Source organism: Castanea sativa, chromosome 10 (assembly GCF_040712315.1).
Source record: "Castanea sativa cultivar Marrone di Chiusa Pesio chromosome 10, ASM4071231v1".
Lineage (NCBI taxonomy): Eukaryota > Viridiplantae > Streptophyta > Magnoliopsida > Fagales > Fagaceae > Castanea > Castanea sativa.
In genome coordinates, this window is record NC_134022.1 from 19781081 (window position 1) to 19806929 (window position 25849).

The window sequence follows — 25849 nt, forward strand, 5'->3', positions numbered from 1 at the left end:
AAAAAGAATATTCCTATTTATTATTACACTTAAAGAGTGATTTAGACTCCCAATTCTGTCACACTAAAATTTATGTTTTATTTTCATAAGCTTTAAAAAGATTTGATTTAGTGTGACAAATTGAGGGTTGAGATCTTCTCAAAAAAAAAAAAAAAAGTGGAGTTGAGATTAACACTGTGTATGACAAATTAATTGGGGTTGAAGGGGGGGGGGGGGGGGGAGGAAGTAGAGAGGAAAAAGAAAGGAAAGGGAATGGAGGTTCCTTTCATTTAAAACTTTGATTTTTAGGAGAAATTAAAGAAAAAGGAATACTCTAAATTCTAATACAAACTCTTTACTCTCTCTCATTTCCTTCCAATTTGGGAGGAAAAAAAATGTGGGGTCAATGAAAAATCAATTCCTCCAAATTTTCTTTCCATCACTCCATTTTTCTCCAACCAAACAAAGCATGAATTTGAGAAGTGGTTTTTGGCTTTTGCAACCAGCTGGCATTTTTAATCTTTTCCCTTCAATAATTAAGGTGAAGGTTTAAAACCTCAAACAGATAGTATTAGTGGGCTAATAATTCTCATATATTTTGTCGCCTGCCATTATCTAGTAATGAAATGACAAACTTTATTTTTAATACCATAGTTGGAATACATCACTACAAAAAAGAGGGCTATAGCCGAATTTTAAAAATGCAACTATAGGCTGAGATCTATAGTTGTGTTTTTTAAAACGCGGCTATAGGCTGCCCTCTAACTGCGTTTTCCAAATGGGGCTACAGCCTCCTATATGGGTTTTTTTCCTTTTTTTTTTTTTTTTTCCTTGCTAAATCACAAATTCTTGCCCAAATTGCATGAAGAAATACAAAACAAGTTCCCAACAGATACAAAAATTACTCTTGGGAAAAAATTAAAACAACAATTGAGGTGTGATGTAAACCAACAAAAATTACTCTTGGGAAAAAATTAAAACAAAATTAGCATCTTCCAAACTTGCTATTAGAGAAAGGAAAATTAAATGGTTCTTTGATACTCAATTCATATTCAAATAAACAAAAAATTGTACCTATCAATATTTACTTTACTGGAAGTACAAGTAGCGTGCTCTGTAGGTGTTGATGAATGGCAGCTAAAGGATCCAATTGGAAAGTAGGATGTTTAAGAACTATGCTCAGCTGTTTTCCTTCCTTCAAGCTAATGAAAATGAACCCAATATTACATTAAGACAAACATCACAATGAAAAAGCAACGGGAAGTAAATCATGGAATTCATGTGCTCACATTAACTTTTTCATAGATTTACAATTTGGCTTCAACTCATCTGTAGGAGGAGTTGGTTGCCGCGGGGTCTTCAAATCAGGAAGGAACTCTGAGAGGGTCGAGAGATCATATACTTTCAATTTCTTTTGTCGGCTTCTAAGTTTCTTTTTCTGGCAGAACATAAATAGATATTTAACATAATAAAGATAATGAATATTACTCAAAAATAAGTTTTACAAGTGTCATCAAACATTTGCCACAACATATTAGTTCAAAAGTTTAAACAAAACAAAAGAAAGGCATCACCTTAAATTCAGATATCAAATAAAGGTATACATTTTTTTCTTCATATATTGGTAAATAGAGGTATACAATTTTAATACACAATTGTAACAATCAATCTGGTAATTGTGGAAAACAATAGAGTCCTGACATTATCCTCAAAACAATAAAAGTTCTCTTTAAGGCTTAGACATTCCTTGTTTTGGAGAATAGAATTTAGAACCATGTCCCCATGCAAAGTCCTTAAGATCGACAACAATCTCAAAAAGAATGGAATGAGACTTTACTGAGGTTTACTAAGATTTATGGACCCCAATGGCTCCTTTTTAATTAAAAAAGAATCATGAGAATTTGGGCAAATTAACAATTTATCATATCTGAAATCCCCATGACATAATTTTGCTGCAATACAGTTTGCACTACAAAAATCTTTGATCCAGGATCATATTAACTTATCTTTTTGACATTTAAGAGATGAAGGTTCAAGATTCTGCTCAATTGTCCACCTTTCACATTTCTCACTTAATTTTAGCTAGGTTAAAAAGGGAAGGATTGACTGCTCTATGGAAGACCTTACATGAGCCTGACCATAGTAGCACCTATCTACCGAGGAACCAATGCTTTAAGGGCCTAAACAATAAAGGGGCCGTAGACTGCTAGGAATTAGAAAATTTGATAGTTGATTCGAGGACAACAAGCTTCCAAGAATAGGGGAAGAGTAAGAACAGAGAGATAGATAGAGTAGAGAGAGAAATTCTAGTAAAAGCATCAATCAAGTTCCTTCCCTTTCCACCATCCTCTTCCTAGTCTAATACCCTCAATAACCAGCTTCCTAACTGCCCCTAGCTAGCTAAGTCATCCAGCACACTCTAATTAACTAACTATCTTAACTAACTCTAATGTAACACAGGGCTGATGTAGATACATCACCAATACAAGTAATACAAGTATATCTACACTAAAATACAAGTATACAATGCCAGCTAAGCAAATACAACATCATCTATAGCACTGTCATATTGTACACTCTGGCAACACCGACACATGCACACCTCATTAGCTACGCACGCATGCCCCATCAGCAGCAGACACACCCCTCATCAGCAACCCACGCACACCCAGCAGCACCTCACCATGCAGCAGCACACGCATGCCTCATCAGCACCACACGCACAGCAGCACAACACACATACCCCTTCACACTCCAAACATAGACACATCCTCATAAAGGTCAAAGTCTGACCTCAACTCATGGGGTTCAAGTAAGTGGGTATCCTGCTTGAACCTACATCACTCCCTCAAACTCAAAACATTGACCCCAATCAAACCACATTCCGTAAACCTTTGTCACTAACCCAAATTAAGGAATGAATAAACTACTCAATTTTGTATCTTGCATCCTAGAGGTGGATTGAAGGTACTCTCCTTTATATGTAAATTGAACAATTTGGCTCCATCTATATATTCATGTGCCATTTTTCAATGCTACTCCCTTAACTTGCCATACCAATTATAGAACAGAGTTGCACCACATTAGTAGCCACAAAATGTATTTGTGGATCCTGCATACCACTTGATTAAAATTTGTCTACATCCTTGCGGTTTTGGAAATGGTTGCATTTTGCTAAACATTGTATAATTTATTTTACAAGTACCAAAAATTTATGCCAATTCATTTTCTAAATCACTTAAACAAGTATAGAAACTCTGATACTCTTAACTTTTATGTACAAAATTCCCTTTTGGAGGTAACGTCTCAACTCTAAAAGATTGAACCAAAATCAATGCTATATTTCTTGTAAGTGCAAGATTTACTTAAATTAAATCTATCTTGAAATAGATAGGCAAACAACATGTGTAAAGGAGCACAAATTCAGTTCATCAAAAGGAAGACAAACTTTACAACTTGGCAATGCAAGTCCTGACTGGAACTTTCTTGCTAATGACAAAAAAAAAATGATTTAAATCTTAACAACATACTATCCAATGCAATAACCAAACTGCCAATAAGCAAGTAAACATAGTTCAAACTACCCACCAATAGCACCAAAGATTAACTCTGGCAAGTGTATAACAATAAACAACGCGAAAGTTAATTTAAGAATCTCACCTTGCCAATAGCCTTCTGGGCACTCAAGACAGCAACAGTATCTTCAACCTCTGCATATTATTAATGCAAGAATGAAAATCTATAATGATGATTTATTTTTATCCCTCATATTATTGCTATCTTCTGTCTTCTCCCCCAATATGAAAAGATTGTACAATTGTTACAGCAATTAACTATCAATCCCCTTCTTCTCGGACCAAAACATTCAAAAGCCCATCTTCTACTATGCTTTGAAAACCCTAGAGTTATTTCATTTATTTTTTATGCAAGTTGTTAAGAGTTATTCTTGTTATCTTTATATATTAGCATGTTATTTTACATTCTAGTACGGGTCCGTTTGGATACAGCTGAAAACTGAAAATTGAAAAGACTGTAACAAAATAATTTTTAAATGTGTGAATAGTGCCGTGGAACCCATTTTTAATAAATAAAAAAAAGTGGCTGAAAAGTGACATGAACAGTAAAAAACAGTGCGTGAACAGTAACCACAGTACGTGAACAGTGCCTCCTATCCCCCAGAAACGAGTGCAGAGGAGAAGAAAAAAAAAAAAAAAAAGCTGAAACGCGCAGCATCCAAAACGTAAACGCAATGATCCCTATCCAAACCAAGCCTAAGTATGCCATAAACCCTTATATAAATAGGTGCTAAGGTGGGGGACTAAAGTCTCTCTCATATTTTAACCCAAATATCTCATATTTTAAAACTCAAGTAAGAAGTTTCTTTAGTAGGAAAAAACTAATGTAAACTAGGAGCATACAAGAGAGCCCTTTACAGAAATACAGTAAGGTTTAATACATTCACAAATCAATAAAATGTTACAAAAATCCCATCCATAACAGAATTTTTGTACAATGAATGCGAGACAACAAATTTGATCTCTTGTTTTCTTTTTGTAAGTAATAAGATCTTATTAAATAAGAGGATATACTTCCTACACACAGGAAAAGCACACAAAATTCTAGAAACCAAATCTGATCTCAACATAAGACTTCTCAAAACCATCATAAAGCTTACAAGGTCAAACACTATATGTCTTTTGACAAGTCACCAAAGCCTAACCAAAGATTCCATTCCATGTATCAGATATAAACACTAATGGGTGCACCTAGTTCATCTTTACATCTTATATGTTCCGGTAGAAATTGCAAGAAGCATAATAATGAAGGATGGTCCATATAAATTTATTACTGACTAACCAGTTGAATAAAATTGGACACAGGCCCATGTCAAAAGAATTGCAAACTAGGTGTAAGCCCATTCAGGTGTCATTAACCCAGAGGATAGTAATTGGATTTTACTTTTGGAACCTAATTTGAATTTGTTTTTTTTTAATAGTTTGAATTTTTTTTTTTTGATAAGTAGGTAAGGAAAAGTATCATAAAAGGTGGTCAGCATTATGCAAAGAAACATAAGCAGCCATAGGTTACAGTGTTGACAGCAGTCGCTTCATTCAAAAAATACTAAAGTGTCAAGCCATATTGAAGCTATCACTACCAAGACCCATTGTAATTTGGACTAGCACCAAGTAATAACACTTTTTTTATTTATAAGATAAGAAAAGACGGTTGACATGCTTATATTAATTAAAAGAACTGAAGTTTCCAACAATCTAAAGAGCAAGAAAGGAAGTTACAGTGACTTAATTTTCAACATAAATTGAGCTGTAACCTTAGGCTAGCAGCATTTTGCTTTGATGCCTCATTTTCTCCTACCCATTCAGGACCAAACTTGAGTCCAGTGGGCAAAACCCTTTCAATTTTCTGAGAAGCAATCTCTCACACTACAGGCCCAAGACCTGTAGCAAATCGAGTTAGGCTTCTTGCATAACCATGCTCCAAGTGTAGACCTATCTGATTTAGACATTTACATTAGAAAAAATTGTTACAAACAGACAATAATATAAAACAGGTCCACAAACAACAATCACACATTAAATTGAGACAAGTAAACGTCATTCTTCTTATTGTTTTTTTTTTTTTTGGGTACAAGTAGCAATCAGACCATTTTCGCGATATACAAAACCAAAAAGTTGCCAACTTCATGCTCTTTTCAGCAATCAAATTTCGCTAAAGCATTCAGAAAAAGACATTTGCATTATAAATCTTCGTTTCTAAATCCTTTTACTTCTTTCTAATAAAAGCACCCCCCTCTTTTCCCCAGCAGCAAGGACACGAAAAATAAAGAAAGAAAAAACAAAAAACCCTTGTACATACCGCCATCTCACTGATACCAAACGAAAGCCATTTTATAATCATAGTTTTGCACTAGAAAATACCAAACAAAATCAAACATTGTGAAAACTCCATTACTCAAATTTCTCAAAACTCAATGAAGAGGCACCAAAGTGAAGAAAAACACGGAGACAAACTTGAATTGGGAATGAATCTTAGTACAACCATAACCATAACCAAAAAAAAAAAAAACCAAACCTTGTGAAAACCCACCACCAAAATTTACAAAACTCAATGAATAAGCACCGAATTGAAGAAAAACAAGAGTGACCCAATTGAAGTTAAGCAAACCCAGAAAGAAAAAAACAAGCTTTTACATTTTCAATACCTGAATTGGGAATGACCACATAAACAGCTACTACGAGGACTACTAGGACTCCATCGGGACTGAGTTTTAGGAAGGATGTAATTGCAGATCCGTGAAGCCTTTAACCTCCACAACACCGATTCATGTTCCATGCGCCACTTGGGGCTCTCCTAGGTAGTAGATCGAGAAGTTGAGTTCTAGGTTTTAGAGAGAGAGATCGGAAAAATATGAAATGTTTGGCTCGGGTTTAGAGAGAGAAAGGATGGGAGGTTGGGAACCACCATCGTGGTGGTGGTGGTGGTGGTGGTGGTGGCTGGGCTTCACGGCGAAGCTAGGAGGCTGTGCCTTATTTAGATCAAAGAGAGGGCGAGGGGTGGGAGAGAAGGTGAGAGACCGGGTTAGAGAGAGAGAAATCTGAGGGTTTTAAGCCGCTTTTTTGTAAAACGCGACTTTAAGTGAACCTATGGCCGCGTTTTCTAAACGCGGCTGTAGGACTTCTTTTTAAAAGAAAAGAACCGAAATTGGGCTGGACCTATAAAACGCGGCCATAGGCCCTACCAGCTAAAACGTGGTTGCAAACACAAAATGCGGCTACAAAACTGTCCTATAGCTGCGTTTATAAAACGTGGCTATAGGTTCATAATTTTAGCCGCATTTTATTAAACGGGGCTACAGGGTATCTATAGCCGCCTTTTTATAAGCGCGGCTAAAAAAAATGCAAATACAACCTGCGTGTTTTGTAGCGTATGTTTCATTCTACATTATTCAATGCGTCAAAAATCATAATAGGTGTGTTTAGGATAATTACGTTTTCCTCATAAAGGAATAAAAAGGTGTTTCGTGCCCCAGTTGTACTTGTACATGCCCCATACGGTCAATTATTAATGTTAGTTATTTATTAATTTGCTGAATGTCTGAGGATTGAACATGCGTTACATGCCTGTATTTTTACCAATCACACGGTGATAATGCAGTCCTAATACCAAAACTCTGTCCATAATTATTTCCTTAATTTATAGACAATGATAAACTAATGAAGTATAACTTCAAAGCAAGTTTGATTACAAAGTTGAATCTTTCTCAAATTCATGATTTTTTTTTCTTTCTTTCTTTTTTTCTTAATCCATTGTAGTGGTTCACTCAATAATTATTAATTAATTTATTCCCCAATCCCCCCTTACATTGCCTGCATGCATGTAAGATTTATCCTGAATATTTTCTTTTCTATGATCATCATCAGAGTTGGGCAAAGACCATGTGGGTCATGACTCATGACTCATTGTGTAGAACAAAAGCAACTTCATTTCTGTGTGTATACGTACTTGAGTTATATGTTGACACAAGGAAAGAACCGCTACAACAAGCTCTCCATTCTTAATTATGAAAGTTGCCGTACAAATAAATGTGGATGGTAGGTAAAGGCATAAGATATAGGAGTACAAATTAATGAGTTGTTCTAGAATGAAACTCTCTGCTTTCTTTCTTCTTCCTTTTTCCCCCCCTTTTTTTTTTTGTTTTTGATGAACAAGAAATGGGCAGGAGTAATATGAGTTGGCAATTTCCACCTGAGCATAACTATTTTGGCACTCTACTTGCTATGCTTGGGCTTGCGGAACTCTTTGCTTTCATTTAAGATGGGGAACCTCGTAGCACATATATATATTTCCAACATGTCATTTCTTTATTGTTTCATTAATTCATTGCTTTCCATTTAAAAAATAAAAAAGAAAGAAGGTTGGGTATAGACATTGGACAAGAAAATAGACAAAAGGGCTGAAAGTGGTTAGAAGGTTTAAGAATACTACTGATTACCATCCATAGTAGTTTAATTAAAGCCCGTTGTTTAATTACCGACAACATCGAACCACCCTCTCCTAAAATTTAAAAAAAAAAAAAAAAAAATTGTCATTGCTTTAAATTGTTGTTTGGACCATGTGAAAAATGATTTTTTTTTTTAATTATATACTGAACACTACTGAAAATATAATTCCTTTCGCATCCATTTTCATAATTTACTATTGTGACAAATTATGATTGGACTAATGAGATCAGTTTACATATCACCATTATGAAAAAATTATAAAGAAAGAAACCTCTGTATCAAAAGAAAGCTTTTAATTATGAAAAGCAGCATTTACAAAAAGTATAAAAAGGTACATAAGGCTCATAATTAACAGGCAAACAGCAAAAAGTAAAGGGGTTTCTCATGAGTATAATGTAGTATTTATATATGTACATGAAGTGAAATCGTCCTCTTTTATGGTTTTCTATAGGGTAAGAAAGACAGCTTCATCAAGTTGATGGCAAAGAAGGTGTGTGCGAATGTGACTCGACCAGTATTGACCATAGGACTTGCACATCTTCGCATGGGCAAGACTTCACATCCTTGTACAAGATATAAATTCCTCTGCCTGAAAATAAATAAATAAATAAAGATGTGGGGCATTGAAATGAAATGCTTTAATGAGACTATGAGATTGAATATAGAGCATGAAGTTGAATGTAGACAACGAATTACAAGCAAAACCAATTCACAATATGCATGAAATAACAGAGAACCAATTCTTAGTGAGTTGGATTTTTCAATGCAGGAACAGAAAACATATAGTGCTAATATTGCAAAAACAAATGTCGTATGATACATATTGGGCAACAAACATGAGAAGAGAATGTTAAAAAACTTCCAAGATGCAATAGTATGTTTATTATCACACTAATTTTTTTGTTATTGTACTAATTAATACTTGTAATATAGACATCTTTTGGTGTTGTAGTTAGAGCAAAACCAAATAGATATTGAGAGAGGAAGATGAATGAGAGCACAAAAGAAAAAGGAAATTACGGTTTCTGTTGCTTGAATGCAGACGATCCCAGATTTTCTTCAATGGGGAGAGGAGGGACTTAAACCACCCCATTTGGAGAAGAAGAAAAATAGTGGGGTTTGGTTCACGTTAGGTGAAAGGTTGGAAAGAAATAGAGGGGGTTTATAAACTAGAAAGGTTTGCTTGGACAAGGGTGACTTATGTAGTACTATTTCCTCAATATATCTCCCATTCTCTTTCAGGGCAATCATGCAAGAAACACAATCCCACTTGGTGCTGTGTCTTTATCACACCCTCTTCTCTTATGGAAGGATCTAAAACCACAAGCTGATGCAAAAGTACTATCTATTAAATCTATAAACTCTTTTTAATTAATTCTTTCACTATTTCAGAAATTCTCATTTCCTTTTTTAACAGATCACTTGTGACTCAAGCTACATTTTCTATGTACAAACTCTATGGCACTTGATATCCAACCATGTGTGGGGTTCTTGTTCTCTAAGTATACAAGTATATATGTACTAGTCTACTAAAGAGTTATTTTTCTCAGTTTCTACAAGCTATTTTATTTTGGCTTCATTATAATTTCTATCTCCTGGATAAGGTAGAAGTTATTAGTCCTACAAAACTTGCCATTGGTCTAACTATGGCATATAAGATATCCATATATATATATACTAGCCTCTAAACACACACATTGCGCGTGTTCAGAGGCTCTTCTATTTTTTTGAGTAGAGGTTAATAATTTGCATCTATTATATTTTGGATATATATATATATATATATATATATATATTTAAACAAATAAAAAGGATAAGCTTTAAAGATAAACAGTAACTGTAAGGAAAAAAAAAAAAAAAAACCTTAAATTTTAAGAGTTCTCTTTTTGAATTTAAAATGAAATTTGTTATTTGACATTTATAACTCAATTTCTAAATGAAGTTACCCTTCATTAATGAAGGTATTTTTGAACCACATAAAAGTCTAGTTAAAAGAGAGGAATCTTCTTTATATATATATGAGTTGGGTTCAAGTTACACCTGGTGTAACTCTAAGTAATGTTACACCAATCAATATTTTTTAACTATATGTGAATTTTGATAAATCGACTGTTGGATTACACTCTTTTTGTATATTTTTTATGCTTGCAAAATTTCAAGATGATCAAAAATCAATAGAGAGAAAGAGAGATGGGTTCAAGTTACATCGGGTGTAACTCTTGTAAAGTTACACATTTTTTACACTGTAGATCTATAAGAGATCTAATGGCTAAAAAAATATCATTAAATACTATTGGTTTCCACCTCATTTATAATTAATACTGGCATTTTCTCTCTCCCTTTATTTTCTTTTCACTTTTTTTTTTGAGATATAATAACAACATGCTGCTAACCCCGCAGTTTCGAACCATTTTTAACAACTTGCATTTCTATACTTGAAAAAAAAAACTATACAAGAAAAATATCTGAGATAGATAATCAGTGAGAAATAGAATGGTCAAGTAACTTCAGCTAAGTGCTTGGAAATAGTAGTTCGTGTTCATTTTTTATTTGATCAAGAATAACAAGTTCATTTTCAATCAGTGCTATTATGATCTAAAGCAGTTGCAACCTTGTAAGAAGTATGAGTTTATTCTCCATTAAAGTTGCTTCCTTATGTAGGTCCATATAAGACTTGTAAGGCTGTGCTTTGTCACAATATATTATTGTTTTCCTATGGACATCTATTATTAGTACTTAATTGTTTGGTTAACAAAACTTCCACACCGAAACATGAAGGCAAAAACACAACAATAGAGATTGAGGCATTGACCTAATTATGTGGAAAGGAGCCTTAAGGTATTTGTCTCGTATAGTTTTTTTTTTTTTTTTCCCCACGTATAGAAATGCAAATTGTTAAAAATGGCAGTGTACCTTTAATCAAGTGGAAAAAAATAAATAAGGAGAGAGAAAATGCTAGAAATAATTAATTACGAATGAGATGAAAATTAATAGCATTTAATGACATTTTTTTAGCCGTTAGATTTCTTATAAATCTATGGAATAAAAAATGTGTAACTTTATAAGAGTTACATTAGGTGTAACTTGAACCCATCTCATATATATATATATATAAGACAAAATTTATGTACAGTACCTTAGGTGTTGTTCTTAGGTTCTTCTCTTAAAATTCAGCCATGTGGCTACTTAACTAAAAAATACACTTCATTTCCATGAAAAAAATTTACATTGCAAAATCTTAAAAGGGGAACCTAAGGAACAACACCTAAGTACTGTACTTAAATCTTGCTCATATATATATATATATATATATATATATATATATATATATATATATTTCAAGCGGGAAGTGCTTAGATGTGATAACAAGCAAGTAGTGATCTTCATCTTGAAGATTTCCCTTAGAACCAACTTAAAACAAATTGAAAAAGCCAGATTCTGTATGTAAATTAGTGTTAGATAAAGGGGCACCAAAATAATATATATATATATATATATATATATATATATATATATATATATATATATATATATTTTTTTTTTTTTTTGTCGTTGTAAATTAACTTTTTGTTTGGAATACGTGATATATTTGTCTTGTTCCAATGTAGGAAGTGCCAATGTGGGTCTTGTGGCGAAATTGATAATTCATATCTCAATTGTTCTAGATCACTTTACACGAGTCCATTTTGAGTAGCCAAGATAGGGTTGTGCTTAATTACATAGTATATGCATATCTGACTAAAAATTCAATTGGCTAGATAGTGACTTAAAGAACAAGCCAAAGATACACCAATACGTGTTTGACATTTTAAACCATGAAACTTCTCAGAAAATTTGCCAGAGTAGCTTTAGATAAATCTATTACATATAGATTATAGTAACTACTAAGTGTGCGTTTGGGAGAGGCTGCCCCTTCCCTCTTCTTCTTCTTTTTTTTTTTTTTCTTTTTTTTTTTTTTTTTTTCCACTGAGATGCGCATTGTGTACTGTTCATTAGCCATGAACCGTGATTTTAGGTCAATGAACAGTAATTTTAAGCGTGAACAGTGTTTTTTACACGTTAAAAAATTATTTTGCTACAGTATTTTTCAGTTTTCAGTTTTAGCTACATCCAAACGGATCCTAACTAGATATCTATGGTTCATTAGGCGTTTTCTCTAAAAATTTGATTGATATAGTAATACAAGAAGCATAGATATAAGTTAACTAGTAAAATGGCCTACGCTAAGTTTGAAAAAGAAAGTGACCAATTCTAGGTGCGTCTCAATTGAGTCAATTCTCACTTGGTTGAGGTTTTTTATGCGTGCATGATAGCAGTTTGTACTTTGTAACTTGTAGTATTGTATGCGTGACTTTTAATGCATTTCTAGATGATTACATGCATTTGTTTTCTCACGTCATGGACCAACCATGGCCAGGGGCTTCCACCATTAAAAGCTTGCTAAATAACACGAGGACATACGCACGGACTCAAACAATCTAAAACACCAATATCTAATACTTATGGTCCGTTTGGATTGAGAGGGAAAGAGGGGGAGTAGAGTAGAGTAGAGTAGAGTAGATTTAGCACAAAATTAGCTTATTTTTAGTCAATACTACTCTACTCCCCTCCACTCTCCCTCCTTCCCCTCTCCATCCAAACAGGCCATTAAGGTCATCTTGAAATTGAAACCCAATAATTGATTTAAAGGTATACATTGTGTTGTGAGTTTTGTAACATTTAAAATCTTATTCTATCCACTCATAATTTATTTATATTCGGTGGCATCATGTTCATATTTAGATTCATGAAAAATTAAATCTTCACATTAAAATGTTTTTTTTTTTTTTTCCATTTAGAAAACAAATAGAGAGGATTTTAACGCACCATAATTAGTATAAGAACAAAAAAAAAAACCATTATATATTTAATGATTATTTTTATTGATTAAATATTTATTATGTTTATATGAAATTAAGCAATGGTAAACAATTAGCTATCGTCTTCGTTTTTTTTATTATAGACAAATTAATCATTTTCTTTTTTAATTGCCAAATTAGTTTTGTTTTTTCTCTCTTTTTGTCCCCTTCCATATAAAAATGAATTGCAACGTGATGAAGGGACCACTTGAGATAATTTATTTTCATTAGCTTATATTAGTTAAAAAAATAAGTGGTACAATCTTAATTTGTTGGGGGGAGTATTTAATGATTAATAATATTATAGAGAAGAGGCAAAAGGGTACGTATGGAACCTGCCCATCAACAACAATAGCCCAAGAGATAATCGAGGTGATGAGTTTGGGTCCAAATCATACAAGAGGAGGCATAGACCAAATCATGAGCCAGCCCATTAAAGGATGTGATGGCAAAAAGAAAAGGAAACTACAGTGAACGGGCCCGCCCAATAAAGAAATCATTTGAAGTCCCAGAGAAACGACACCGTTCCCGAGACTCCGACATCATTCAACAAAAGCACTAGCCACCGCCATTCGAACTCAGCCGGTAAAAGACCAAGCCCAAACCTAGGCCCAAACACGATGCTTCAAAGGGCCTGAGCTATTTTGATTTTTTTTTTTTTTTAAATAGTTTGCGAGATATTTTAATTTTGAGATTAGAGGATTTGAAAATATTCATTAGTTTTGACCCACCTTCCTAATTTACATAGATACATTCATGTGTGCGTGCAGTATTCTAGAACCTCCATTGAAACATGCCACTGATAGCATTGTAGATAAATAATTTGATTCAAAGGCAATTTCCATCAATCTCTTTAATTTCTGGGTCCTGTCAAACTATATAGTTTAGATGTGAATACTTCTTTAGTATTGGGCATTAAATTTCTCACTGTTTTCTAGTGGAACTCCTTCCTCCTATTAACTTTTATTGTGATCCATTAAATGATATGCAAAAGAATTTCAAACTTTCCATGTGCTTCAAATGGTATTATGCTTTCAAAGGGAAATCTGGATGAGTAAATCCCACAGGGGTTCTAAAATTATTAGCTGTTACTTACGAGGCAAACCTGATTTGTGAGCTCCTAGTATGATTGATTGCATGTATACTGAAATATTCAACATCAAGCTGACTTCATAGTTGTTACAAGTGAAATAACTAATAATGTGAACAAACATAAGGGTAATAAGGGATTGCATGCTTCTCCTTCTTGAAATGTGATAAAGTCATTGAAAGAAATAGTGGATTTTCAATGTGGACACTGAGTTTGATGGATCAGGGAGGGACTCTTTTGATGCTGGATGTATTTTTTAGTGTGAATTTGAAAGTTCATGCATGAAAAGGAAAGGACACTAGCATTGAGATTTTCATGCATGCTGGATCTATAATGAGTTCTCCTCGACCTAGTTGTTAGCAACTTATTTTCTTAAATACAAAGTTTGCATTGAGACTTTGGCATTTCCTTCCTTAAGCATTGAAAAACCTGAATGTGGTCTTTGATTCACTTGCCGGTTTGGCCATAAATTTGGATTGTACTTGGCCAATCATTTTTGTCGACATCTCATGCATTGGATGCTATGGAACTACACAAAATTTTCGCAGCATATCATTCCTTTGTGTTCTGTGTAGTATTTGTCTTTAAGCTAGAGATCAATCATCAACCCATTGTTGGGGTGCACGACTGCACCTAGAGTCCAACCCACATGGAATTCTATTTCAAGATGAAATAGGTGAAGTAGTTTGCAAGTACAAGAATACTATTTCTAATTATATTAGGAATAGTGTAGGCAGCAAAAGCTTTTATATAAAGCTTTGTACGAGAGTTAAAGTATCTTGTTACCGGGTTTTGTAGTGAGGTTATATTTGTTCCTAGAGATATTATTGTATTTTCTCAATTTATTGTGAACTCAGGTTTTGGGTATAACTTGAATGTTGTAATCTCTATTTTATTATAATGGATTGATTGGATTTGTCCATGGTTATTCCCTTTACATTGGAGGGTTTTTCACGTAATTTCCTAGTGTTCTTGTTAGTTGATTTTTTTTTTTTGGCTTCTGTAGATTTCTATTTTCTTTATTGCTTGGGTTATATTTAATTTAATTCACACATAGACAATGATTTATCCTAAAAAGTGGTATCAGAGCCAGGTTGTTGGATGTGATTGTCTTGTGTTGAATTAAATGGAAAATATGAATATGAATATGAGCACTATAATTAAACTCACAACGTCAAATTATTCAATTTAGAAGTCGATGATGGAGGATGTCCTTTATTGTAAGGATTTGCATGACCCTATTGAGGGTGATGGTGCTAAGCCAAGCTAGCAAGATGTCTGATAATGTCTGGGAGAAGTTAAATAGAAAAACCATTGGATGTGTTAGACAATGCATCGATGTGAGTGTGTTTCATCATATATCTCAAGAGACTAATGCAAAAGCTCTTTGGGAAAAATTGAAGGGTCTCTATGAAAGAAAGACAGCACAAAATAAATATTTTGTGTCTAGAAAGCTTGTGAATTTGAAGGTTAAGGAGGGGAGATTCATTGCCAAGCATTTGAGTGAGTTCCAAGACTTGGTGAATCAGATGATTACAATGAAGCTGATAATTGATGATAAGCTTTAAGCTTTATTACTTCTGAGTTCCTTACCTGACAGTTGGGAGATTTTGGTGGTGCCACTTAGTAACTCTGCTCCAAATGGTGTGTTACAACTTGCAATGGTCAAGGATAGCTTGTTCAATGAGGAAACAAGAAGAAAAGACATGGGCAAGGATAATGTATAGGCTCTTGTCACAGAGAATAGGGGGAAGAGTAAGACTAGAAATTCTAAAGGGCATGGTAAATCTAGAAGTCAGTCAGAATTGAAAGGAAAATTCAAGTGTTTCTACTATGTCAAAGAAGGTCACATAAGAAGAAACTGCAAGGCTTGGAAAAATAAATAGAAAGATGAGAAAAATCAGAATAAGGCAAAAGAACAGAATATCACTATTGTCTCGACAATTGAAGATTTGGTGCTCTTTGTAAGAGAAGATGAATGCTGCAATGTTTCACATCCTTATGTTGAATGGGTGATTGAGTCAGCCTCTTCCTATCAAGTCACTATAAGAAATGAGCTCTATATTTCTTACAAAGCAAAAGACTTTTAAAAAGTGAAGATGACAATAATAGTTATGCTGACATTGTGGGAATTGGAGATGTTTGTGTTGATACTAACACGGATTCACCTTGGCATGAAGAATATGCAACATGTGCCTGATATGCGCTTGAATCTGATTTCTACTCATATTATTGATAAAGAAGGCTATGGCAACTATTTTGGAGATGGTAAATGAAAACTCTCCAGAGGATCATTGGTGCTTGTTGGAGGGAATATTTGTTGTACACTTTACAAAACACAAGTAAAGGTGTGCAAAGATGTTGTTAGTGCAACTCAAGAAGATTCTACGCCTAACTTGTGGCATAGGCGTCTAGCTCACATGAGTGAAAATAGGTTACAGATTTTGGCAAAGAAGTCTCTCATTCCTTTTGCCAAGGGTATGTCACTTAAACCTTGTGATTATTGTTTATTTGAAAAACAATATAGAGTGTCTTTTCACATTCCCTTTACTAGAAAGCCCAATGTGTTAGATCTCGTTTATTCTAATGTATGTGGTCCCATTGATATGGAGTTCTTAGGTGGTAATAAGTATTTTGTTACTTTTATTAATGATGCTTCACAATAGGTGTGAGTGTATTTTTTGAAAACTAAAGACTAGGTATTTAAGCACTTCAAGAAATTCCATGCCATAGCGGAAAAAGAGAAAGGGAAGCCTTTGAAGTGTCTTTGATGAGAATCAACGAGCATTCAAGGATCCATTGCATGTTCCAGTTGGGCCTATTACAAGAGCAAGATCCAAGAAGATCAAAGAAGCACTTAATGGGCTGATTCAAGAGATTTGGGTTGATTCTAATGTAGGACATTCCAAGCTTGGCCCAAAGAAAGATGAAGACATAATAAATTTAATCTAAGCTATTGAGGGCTGATCTGGCTTAATTGGGAGTGATTTATGGTATGGATTAATGGCTGATTAACTTTCCAGCTCTATATCAGTTAATGGAGATTTTTTCCTATTCTGGAGCTGCTATTTCAGACCAAATCTACCTGAATTTAGGGTTTTTAGTATTAAGCACGTTTTTTAGCTATTTTCCTTATTTTTTGGTGCATTTATTGCTTTTTAGGTCAAATTTGATTCCTGATATGGTAAAATATCAATTAGAAGTTATTTTAGAATATATTTTCTTGTCTGTCAAGTTTTATGGAGCCTTTATATAGGCTCTTAAGTCCGTAAACGTTTTTGATATATTATTGAATAAAAATTAGAAAAGGTGAGGCTTTGCTCTTCTTTTGGTTCTTCAAGAACTGTGAACTTATCAGATATTCTTCCTTGTGGCGTTCAAACTTTATACATTCGGTTCATGATTCATTATAATCTTTGGGTCAAGGTGTCATATTTATACCTTTGGTTCGCGTTTCGATTATAAACGTTGGGTCATGGGTTTCTATCAAAAATCTGAATTTTAGCTTTCTTGGGCAATATTCCAATATTGTTTGTTGGGTCTCAAAGCGTGTCGATTGAGGTTCACATCAGTCTTCATACTGACAACAGAGGTGAATATACGTCTAATGAGTTCAAGAATTACTACTACAAGAAAGGTATTAGACATGAGAAGACAGTTCCTAGTACCCCATAGCAAAATGGTGTGCCAGAGAGGATGAACCGCACTATTGTTGAGAATGTCAGATGTATGTTGAGAATAGCTAATCTACCTAAAGATCAGGTATTTGAGCACTTCAAGAAATTCCATTCCACGGCAGAAAAAGAGAAAGGGAAGCCTTTGAAGTGTTTTCGTACTGACAACAGAGGTGAATATACGTCTAATGAGTTCAAGAGTTACTACTCCGAGAAAGGTATTAGGCATGAGAAGACAGTTCTTGGTACCCTACAGCAAAATGGTGTGGCAGAGAGGATAAACTGCACTATTGTTGAGAATGTCAGATGTATGTTAAGAATAGCTAATCTGCTTAGGTCATCCTGGTGTGAAGCTGTTCAAACTGCGTGTTGCCTAATTAATCGGTCTTTATCAGTTCCATTGGAGTTTGATATTCCAGAGAGAGTTTGGACTAAGAAATATGTTTCTTACTCTCACTTGAAGGTATTTGGGTGTAAAGCATTTGCACACGTGTCTAAGGAACAAAGATTGAAACTTAATAACAAAACCACTCCTTGTATATTTGTTAGATATGGAGATCCAGAATTTGGCTACAAGTTATGGGATCCTGAGAAAAAGAAGATGATTAGAAGTTGAGATGCGGTTTTCATGAGAATGAAAATTTGGTAGACCTTGAGAAAAGTGAAAAGGCAAAGGATGCTATTGTAGGTGTTCCCGACCTTTAACCTAACTCTTCTTCCTCCAATCATGCCACAAATAGGGAAGAGGTGTAGGATGAGAATCTTGGTGATGATCCAATAGTATTTGATAGTGATAAGCTAGTAGGAGTTGATGTTGATGATGCTCAAGATATTGAAGATGTTGAACAGGAGGAGCAACCTGTTCCACCAGAGATGGAAGAATCACAAGCGAGGAGGTCTACTAGGGAGCGTCGTCCATCGACTAGATATGCCTCCTTTGAGTATATTTTACTTACTGATAAGGGGGAGCCAAAATGCTTCAAGAAGTAGAGTTTCACAAGGACAAGCAGAGCTAAATAAAGGCTATGCAAGAAAAGATGAATTCTTCGCACAAGAATAAGACTTATGAGTTGGTTGAACTTCCTAAAGGTAAGAAGGCATTAAAAAATAAATGGGTGTTCAAGCTAAAGAAAGACAGCTAAAAGTTAGCGTAGACACTGCATTTTGTACCCCTTACGACTCGGGACCCCATTTTCCAATGATGCCCAAACTCTAAGGCCCAAGGTTAGTTTAGAACCCAATCAGATATCAAATTGACTTAAGGAGTGTTAAAATGGAAAATATAGTCTTTTAAATTAGCAAAAATTTATTTTTGGAAATAAAATGACTAAAGTGGCCCTCGACCCACGTATGTGGGTAGCAACCTGCGTACATGGGCCAAAGCATGCGTACGCAGAGAAAGTTTTAGAAACAAAAAATGCAAGTTTTATGCAATAATAACTGAGGTTTGGAATAAATCACACATCGTTTGAGAGCCATTCCAAACCTCATTTTTTCCACTATGTAAAGCCTTACATGGTATATTTTCAAAACACGCAAAAAACCCACAAGAAAAACATAAAATTCCCTAGAAAATAGTGAATTAAAATGGAGTTTTTTACAAAATACCCTCAAGTCAATTTTATTTGATTGAGACATTTTCTAGCCCTAATCCTTTTAGTTTAACATTGCTAATCACAATTTTATTAAATTGTGATAGATTTGATTGAGGGGGACGGTCAAAATCAACTTATAAAGCTTCTCATTTGAGGTATTGAGTCTAACTCTTTCTTTTCATTCCTTTTTCTTTTTTGTCTTTCTTTTCAGTTTTAATCTTTTTTTTTTTTTTTTTTTTTTTTTTTGCTTTATTTATGCTTATATTTGTTTTTTTAGGTTAGTGTTATAGTTTTCTGATGGAAATATGCATATAAGCAACGGAAAAATAATGAATCTACTTCATTCATAAATGTTACCATGCACTATGTAAGTTTCAGAATTTGAAAACAAGAGAGTGTACCTTGGAACGGTGAATTTCAAAACCGAAGATCAGAAGTACTTGGGAACACTTTCAATCTTCACTCCAATTTCACTAACGTCCAAGATGTGTGGTTTCTCAATCAGTTCCAAAGGGAGAATGTCAAAACGTCTAACACTTTACAGAAAATTATGTATACTTCTCCCTTTGTATCTAACTGATTATCTAATTGGGCTGGCATTTTGGGCTTTTCCAATTGGGCTTAAGTGTATGGCTTGGAGTGGGACTAAAAGGAACCAATAAGACACTAGCTCCAATGGGCCTTAGGCTTTTCTGTCTACTCTTGACAAGTCTAAAGTTACCATTAACTATATTTAATACCACTATATAAATATAGCTGCACTCTAGGCCTTATTTATAAATTATATCCCAAGATTTTATTGTACATGCAACTCCTTCATAAAATATTCATAGTAACGCAAAGTCATGAATGTAGACTACCACTTTGTAAATTACTACATCTTATTCTTGAGTACCGGGCTTAATCCTTTAAATTATTCATCATATATTTATGAAATCTAATTCTATAAACATATACTTTAGTAATTTCTCACTAAAGTGGTTAGGCCTAACTCTCTGAATAACAAACCCATTAAACTTATCTCAAGGGAATATTTTGTATTTCCGTTAAGAGACTATGAATTTCATCTTGAGAATATATGTTTCATCAACACTAAATGTGGTTGTCCAACATATTGGAGATTTTGACCGTTACTTTAGATCTCACTCCTGATATATCAAAGCAACCTACACCTCATGATCAAGTCCATTATTCTCTCAAGATTAAGAGTTCATGCAAATATAAGTCGTGAGTTTATTATTCATTTGACAGTCGTTAGGAGAATAATAAGGCTCACAGTGGTCCAGTTCAATATATTTTAACTCTTAAAACATATCAACATACCAACTAGAAATCTCTATTTCCATGATCAAGACAAATCATCTTAGTTGATATGTTATAGTCTTCGCAGATGAAATGCCCAATTTCATCACCGACTATGAACTACATTTTGAATTTACAAGGAAATTGTGATTTACATCTTCTGTGACTAAATCACATACAATGCATCTCATGGACTATATGATAATGTCAAAATATTCATGTTACCATTATTTTTAGATAATAATAAAACAATTTTATTAAATACAATATTAAGTCATACATAATGCCATACATAGCATCATACAATAGGATTTAAGGGCACACATCCTAACATTTTCTTTATATCCTGAAAATGTTTGGTTATTAAAATTAGGATTTTTATTTGTACTATGTTTTTCTACTTTGCTATTTCTAGGTTTAGGTTTCGAGCAGAGTTACGCACTCATGTCTTATGCATGCATACGTCCTCCTCCTGCGTACATAGCCTTCGGTATGTGTACGCAGGCCGCTGCCCAGAAATCCTAGTTTAGTCTTTTGCTTCTGTCTCATTTTATTTTCTTATCTCACATGTTCCTATTTTGTTTCTTTTTATGATGCCTCTGTTTCACATGTTTTATTGTTATTTACCTTTGATATGCTAGATTAGGGTTTCATCTCTTGTTTATTAGTTTGATACCTTGAACATGCATTCACATGCCCATACATGATACCATAGGTGCTGAGTTACTACAAGGTGAGTAAAGGTAAGTCATACATTCACATTCACATTCACATTCACATGCATATGTGTTGTTATGTTTTGTTTGATGAACATATGCATGTGTTATTGTGTTGCGTTTTGCGTTTTATATTTAATTTATAAATGATGTACTTGCTGTCACGATTAAGTTGTTGTCTTGTATATGACATGATAGAGTTTTCACATGTTAGATAAATGCTAGGTTTGTATATGTGTGGCTTGGTTTGTTATGCTTTATGGATGGATATATATATATATATATGTGTGTGTGTGTGTGTGTGTGTGTTTTGGGATGATGATGCCATGTTGTATGCTTAGATGTATGCTAGTGTGTGTGAGAGTTCAGGACATAAGTGTTGAACATGATTTTATCGAGTTTAAAATGTAAGACACAATGATGGGAGGCCAAACACCTTTTCAAAAACGTGTCTTAACTCTGAACTCATATCTTTGGTAGTTAGATCAATGGTCATTCCTCGAAATGACACTATATTCATGGTTCCTAGGCCATTGCAAAAATAGGTGGCCATTCCTTCGTTATGTCCACAGTTAATGAAGTACAAAGCTTGATTAATGGTCAAGGGTTTCAGTTGGAAAAATGGGGTTGATTTTGATGAAATATTCTCTCCAGTAGTTAAGATGAGTTTCATTTTAGTAGTTTTGAGATTAGTAGCTAGCTTGGATCTTAAACTTGAGCAGTTTGATGTGAAGACTACTTTCCTTCATGGTAATTTGGAGGAAGACATCTACATGGTACAACCAAAAGGATTTGAAGTGAAAGGAAAAGAACACATGGTGTGCAAATTGAAGAGGAATTTATATGGCTTGAAACAAGCTCCAAGACAATAGTATAAGAAGTTTGACTCATTCATGATGGGTCACAGGTACACAAAAACAAACGTAGATCATTGCGTATATGTCAAAAAGTTTCCTAATGTTAAATTTCTTATTCTTCTGTTATATGTAGATGATATGTTGATAGTAGGGCAAGATACTAGTATGATTGGTAATTTGAAGAGGGATTTGTTTAAGGCCTTTGATATGAAAGACTTAGGTCCAACTCGACAAATTCTAGGCATGAAAATTACTCTTGATAGGAAAGCCAAGAAACTATGGTTGTCACAAGAAAAATATGTTGAACGGATACTTGAAAGGTTTAACATGAAGCATGCCAAACCAATCGGTATACCTCTTGGTGGTTATTTCAAGCTAAGTAAGAAATCTTGTCCGTCATCCATGAAAGAGAAAGAGAACATGGCATTAGTTCCTTATTTCTCTGTAGTCGAGAGTTTGATATATGCTATGGTTTGTACACGACCAGATATTGCTCATGCAATTGGTGTTGTCAGTAGGTTTATGGTTAATCCTGATAAAGATCACTGGGAAGCAGTGAGGTGGATCTTCAGATATTTGAGAAGTAGCTCTAAGTCTTGCTTGAGTTTTGGTAGCTCTAAACCAATTTTGGAGGGTTATACAAATGCAAATATGGCTGGTGACCTTGATGGTAGAAAATCTACTTCTGGGTATTTATTTACTTTTGCAGGGGAGTTGTATCATGGCATTCAAAATTGTAGAAGTGTGTTGCCTTATCTACAACTGAGGCTTTATTATATTACAGCAAATGAATGTTATGGTTTGTACACAACCAGTTATTACTCATGCAATTGGTGTTGTCAGCAGGTTTATGGTTAATCCTGGTATAGATCACTGGGAAGTAGCGAGGTGGATCTTCAGATATTTGAGAGGTAGCTCTAAGTCTTGCTTGAGTTTTGGTAGCTCTAAACCAGTTTTGGAGGGTTATACAAATGCAGATATGGTTGGTGACCTTGATGGTAGAAAATCTACTTCTGGGTATTTATTTACTTTTGCAGGGGGAGTTGTATCATGGCATTCGAAATTGTAGAAGTGTGTTGCCTTATCTATAACTGAGGCTGAGTATATTACATCAAATGAAGTAAAGAAATGCTTTGAATGAAACGATTCCTCCAAGAATTGGGTTTAATGCAAGACAAATATGTAGGTCATTGTGATAGTCAATGTGCAATAGACTTGAGTAAAAATGCTACGTTCCATTCTCGCTCGAAGCACATTGAAGTGAGATATCATTGGATAAGACTAGTTGTTGGAAAACACTTGATGCAACTAAGAAAGATTCATACTAAGAAGAATCCAGCTGACATGTTGACTAAGGTTGTGACCAAAGAGAAGCTTGAGCTTTGTGCCTGAACAGCCGGCATGAATTCTAACTAAAGAGTTGGGATGAAAATTTCTTTCCTCAATGGCTTGGAGGGGGAGATTGTTGGGGTGCATGGCTGCACCTAGAGTCCAGCCCACATGGAATTCTATTTCAAGATGAAATAGATGAAGTAGTTTGCAATTACAAGAATACTATTCCTAATATGGTGAAGTAGTTTGCAAGTACAAGTAGGAGTGTGCAAACCATGACCGAAGCCGACAACACCGACCGGCACCGACCTTCCCGCACCGCCATTGGCACCGACCGATGGAGCCGATGCCGGCGATCGGAACGCGAATGGAGCTCCGATGCCGGTGCGGTGAGGACATCGGAGATGCAAAGCAAGCACCGAGTAGAGCCGAACCGAACCGAAAAAAAATAGAAATAGAGAAATATTTTTCAGATCAGGGATACGACATCGTTTAGAATTAGGTGTGAATTTGTTTTAAATTTTTTTACTAAAACGTAGTCGTATTGGGTTATATAAAATTTAAAAAAAAAAAAAAAAAACACACACGGACACAAACGGCACCGTTTTATGTTTAGGTTTTCAGACTTACCTACTATAAATTCACTCTTTCGCACCTGGGACCCTTAACTCTCTCTCTCGCTCTCACCTCGCCAGTCACCTCTAGTGGTCTCGCCGGCCTGAGTCACGCCTTGCAACAGCAGCAGCAGCAGCTCACCACGGTAAGCCATCAGCCCCTCTTTTTTGGTTTTAATGGAAATGGAGTGAGAGAGATTGTGTTTGTAGTTGTAGTCTTGTACGTACTAAGATAGTAAGATTGGACAAAAGCCATCTGCCATTAACGTGTTTGTGCTTTGAGATTCTGACTTTGAGAAGATAGTGTTTGCTGGAGAGTGTTTGTTGGAGTGGAGAGTGTTTGTCTCTTTTGGAACTCCGGATAAGAACTAAGAAGGGGAGAGTCTTATATGATATTTATTGGAACATGTTTGTCTTTTATATGATTCATCATGCCTCTTGGGCCTTGGCTACCGGCTGGACACATGTATGGACACACATAACATAAGTACAAAACACATTGAATTAATTTATTGGTTGACAACTTGACACTTGAGTAGTTGAGTTTGGATTGCTTATTAGTTATTACCGGAGTATGCCACATACTTGAGTAGTCTAGAAAACAATTCTTGACTTCTTGTACAAATTCAAAGAAAGGAAGTACGGAGTATGCCACATCTCAAACAGGTTGGGAAAAAAATATCTAAAATTGTTGACTTGTATGCTTAGCCAACCAAACAAATGTAAGACTTTCATTGAAATCTGCATCTTCTAGAGGGCCTAGTTCAAATTTCAATGGTTATTGGATTGAATTCTCATTTTCAAACAAGTTTTAGAATAATAGCCGGCTCATTAGTTTGTGTAAAAAATTTTGCTCATGTTAATATAATGATCTACTTTTTTTTTTATTATTCTTTTTAAAACACCTCATACCATATTATTTATTTTATAATATACATATTATTTACATTTAAAAAAATGTAGCATGTAAAAATTGAAGTTGGCCCCCCAAATTTTGAATCATTTCAATGGTGCTCTTAAAAGAAAGAGAAATTATATTAAAATCATATAATTTAAGAGGTTTAACAAATTAAACTATGTAGAAAATGATAAATTTTTGTACATGTCTAATAGAACAAATACATGACTTTTATATAGTCATTAAAATTTAAAAGATGATAAATTCTCTTATTAAATTAATTTATATGTGTGTGTATATGTAAAGGTTTGTCTTAACTAATATATTAGCTTCATAACTTGGCCCCCTAAACCAAAATTTCTACCTCCGCCCCTTACTATATTTTGTTAAAAAAAATAAAAAAATCTTGATTTTTAAAATTATTTATCTTTCTTCATATACAATAATTACCATTTACTCTTTTCCTTTTATCTCAGAAAAATTTCTTAAAAAAAATTTCATGCTTAGAGGTAGGATTGGTGAAAGCTTTTCTTAACTTTAATTTGTCCACTGCCATCATTAATTCAACAACCATTCATTCATTAATTTATTAGTTAATTTATTTCGTTAGTCAATTTATTTCGTTAGTTTTTAGTTAATTTATTTAGTTAGTTTTTAGTTATTTATTTATTTAGTCAATTTAGTTAATTTATACCTGGTAAATATATAGTTAATGCTTGTCAATTATAATGCTTGTCACTTGTCAGTTTAGTTGTTATCAATTTTTTAGCATTTATTTGTCATAGTCTACTAAGTAGTAAGTAGTAAGCACTAACGTTTTTTTTTTTCTTCATTCTTCAGCATTTTAATTTTTGAGGGAGACGAGATTGAGAG

General features: G+C 34.2%; 2 long non-coding RNA genes across 3 annotated transcripts; both read right to left on the reverse strand.

The window, feature by feature from the left end:
- Positions 1 to 953: 953 nt before the first annotated feature.
- On the reverse strand, positions 954 to 6603 carry LOC142614063 (uncharacterized). Of its 2 annotated transcripts, none has more exons than XR_012840350.1 (5): positions 6200 to 6603; positions 5309 to 5490; positions 3640 to 3689; positions 1269 to 1417; positions 954 to 1181 (listed from the first exon to the last, which is right to left on the reverse strand). It is a non-coding gene; the product is annotated as an uncharacterized LOC142614063 (long non-coding RNA). The 2 variants fall into 2 exon arrangements; XR_012840351.1 differs by having other exon boundaries at positions 5309 to 5486; positions 6200 to 6573.
- A 1669-nt stretch (positions 6604 to 8272) lies between these two features.
- LOC142611547 (uncharacterized) lies at positions 8273 to 9195 on the reverse strand. Its single transcript, XR_012840069.1, has 2 exons — positions 9021 to 9195; positions 8273 to 8589 (listed from the first exon to the last, which is right to left on the reverse strand). It is a non-coding gene; the product is annotated as an uncharacterized LOC142611547 (long non-coding RNA).
- Positions 9196 to 25849: the final 16654 nt, after the last annotated feature.